The sequence below is a fragment of the Gasterosteus aculeatus genome, chromosome Y (genome assembly GCF_964276395.1).
Source record: "Gasterosteus aculeatus chromosome Y, fGasAcu3.hap1.1, whole genome shotgun sequence".
Lineage (NCBI taxonomy): Eukaryota > Metazoa > Chordata > Actinopteri > Perciformes > Gasterosteidae > Gasterosteus > Gasterosteus aculeatus.
In genome coordinates, this window is record NC_135709.1 from 14127300 (window position 1) to 14129945 (window position 2646).

At 45.5% G+C, this 2646-nt stretch overlaps 1 long non-coding RNA gene across 1 annotated transcript; it reads left to right on the plus strand.

The window, feature by feature from the left end:
- The first annotated feature begins 501 nt into the window (after positions 1-501).
- On the plus strand, positions 502-2646 carry LOC144391222 (uncharacterized). Its single transcript, XR_013455119.1, has 5 exons — positions 502-1650; positions 1788-1849; positions 1940-2017; positions 2116-2230; positions 2330-2646. It is a non-coding gene; the product is annotated as an uncharacterized LOC144391222 (long non-coding RNA).

Below are 2646 nucleotides of genomic sequence, written 5' to 3' on the forward strand. Positions count from 1 at the left end.
ATGAAACTACGGACTGCGTGCTGTTAATAACACTGCATGAAAAGTGGGATTTTCGGCAGTATGCGGCACTGTAAATTGTCGTGGAATTTCAGGTTTGCGGCAATTTGCGTGCAACGCCGAAAACTGCCGTAAATTGTCAGAAATTGATGTGGGCCTCCCTTGGCAGTTGTCCCTCCATAACCCCCCTCCTCCTAATTCTAGGGGAGGCTTTGACATGTAAATGAAAATGCTGTGAGCTAAACAAATGCAAATCAGGGTCGCAGAGGGAGTTTTAGCCCAGGTGACATTTTTTTAAAAGGTAAGAAAATCTCTGGTACAAATAGATCAGGCTCAGTAGCCTAATTATACACTCTCACATTTTGGCTTGAATTGATTTATTTAATTCAAATATGCTAGATTACTGTGTACGCCATTAGCAATGGCAAATGTTATGTGAAAAAGATACACAAAATAACTTCTTTAAAAATGAGTTTTAATCAAGGTAAAATGAGCATTCCATGCAAACAACATTTGAATCAGCATGAGGAGTCTGCAGAGATCACAGTCTCCTAGAGCTCAACTACAGTGCATAGTGGCAGGACTACAGTGACCTTTTCTTTGGTCTTACTTAAATGCACAGAGGATGTATTAACCACACATCTTCTAGCAATGCGCTCAACTGGCAGAAGTGATGCTGTATGACGTGTCTGTTCCCCGCAAGCCCCAAACTTCTATTGGCTTTCCATAAAAATGTCTGTCCGGGTGGGGATGAAGCCAGGAAACGTGTGCAAGAACATGTTTAAATGCCGTACCCTTTGACCCAACATTAACAACTATAAACTGCTTTATAATGGCTGATCGTAGTTCTGCTAGAGGGTCAAGGACGGGTTCCTCAAAACTGTTGTGTTTCCACACCACTTAGCATGAACACATGCTGACCTTTCTGCTCTGCATCTATCGATTGAGTAAGTTACATTCATATATGTTACCCGTTTACATGTCATGGCAAAACATTCAACCTCAGTGACACAAGGGTACATGTGATGATACATTGTCAACATTGCATGTCTGTCAGACTCTAGAGTGTCTGGTGGAATGGAGAAAGAGGCACCACTGTACAGATTTCTAGGGAAAGTCGTTCCGCTGACACCAAAACACTGCTTTACATAAAGCATATCAGCTGTTTCAAAGTCCCAACCATTTGTCTTTCTAAAATACTGGTCCTTCCGTATAACAATAACCTCGTATGTGATTGGAGGACCCTTAGACTCCTCGTCCAATCACGTGTGAGGTCATAGGCATGACTGATACAGCAGTACTTGCAAGACGAGCATACAAACAGACACGTGTGTGTTACTATATTCAGAAGAACTGTATCTCCAGTTCCTTTGTTTGGTTTTTGCTGCTTCGTGAATAATGGCTGGACGACGTCTCGCGCTCAACTCGCCTTCAACTCCTCTCCGCGGTCACCAACTTTCGGCCAGTCCGCAGACAGACGAGAAGAAGCTGCTGATGATCTCAGTGGATTGTCTCGTCAACTCCAACAACAAACTGCCGATATCAACGAGCGGTTCGCTCCACTGGAGCGTTCGGGATTCTGCGGGTTTCTGTCCACGGAGGAGAGGAACCGACTCAAAGAAGAGGAGACGGGCGCACGATCCCACGATAGCGGTAAGAATACGTTCGATGACTGCAAGCTAAGCTAAAAGTAGCGTAGCCTCAAGCTAAGCTAAGAGTAGCCGAGTAGCCTTACAAGTGAGCAGAAACAGCTTTATTAAAGTGTGTTTTCTTTGCCGTGTCGTTTACAGGAAGCGCTGCGCCGTCTTCACAACTCCGAGACGAATTACAGGCGCTACGAACCGGAGCAAGGGTCAGATTTACAGAATATGCTTTCATTCTGCGCTATAAGGAAATATATACGTATAGATACCGATCATAACTGTACATTTTGTTTTCACAGACTAATCTCGCCTCATAATGAGGCGGTGACCTCGTATTTGCTCCGGGAAAAGTCCAGATTTAGACGACGTCATTGTGTGTAAGTGACACTGTTTCTCCTTCCTTGTTAAATGTTACTGTGACTTGCGTTTGATTTTTTTTTTGTATTCATATCACACTCATTTAATTGTTTTCCAGCCGCCTGTGAGACGTATTGTGAGACGGGACGCAGGAGCTTCAGGTTCAGGCGGAACACTCATTGCGAGCGGAAGCTGCGAAGGATTCAGCGCGGAGTCGAGCGAGAAGAAAGAGGGTCAGAGTTTATTTGCTGACTTTTTTCAGGTGCATTAATCGATGTTTTGTGTCCGTACGCATCGCATCGCACAGTACTGATTAATTGTTGTTTTTACAGCTGCTGGAATCGAGACAAAGTGCGCTGGCTGATGACGAGGTGGAACTCCGCCACCGTGGAGCTCACGTCGGACGGAGGGGACGGCGTTGTTGGCGGCGTCTCGGGTGGATTGTACGGTCGCCACACAGACACGAGCCGCCTGCACAACAGACCTGCCTCGGAAAACACGGCGCCAGTGACGGTCTACGACCCCGAGGAGGCAAACGGACAGTTTACTGAGCTGTAGTTTTTAAACCGCCGTTACCCAAGTGTGGGCAGATCCTCACTTTGTATGTAGTTGTTGTTTGTGTGTTAATAAAGCTCTTTCTTTGCATAAA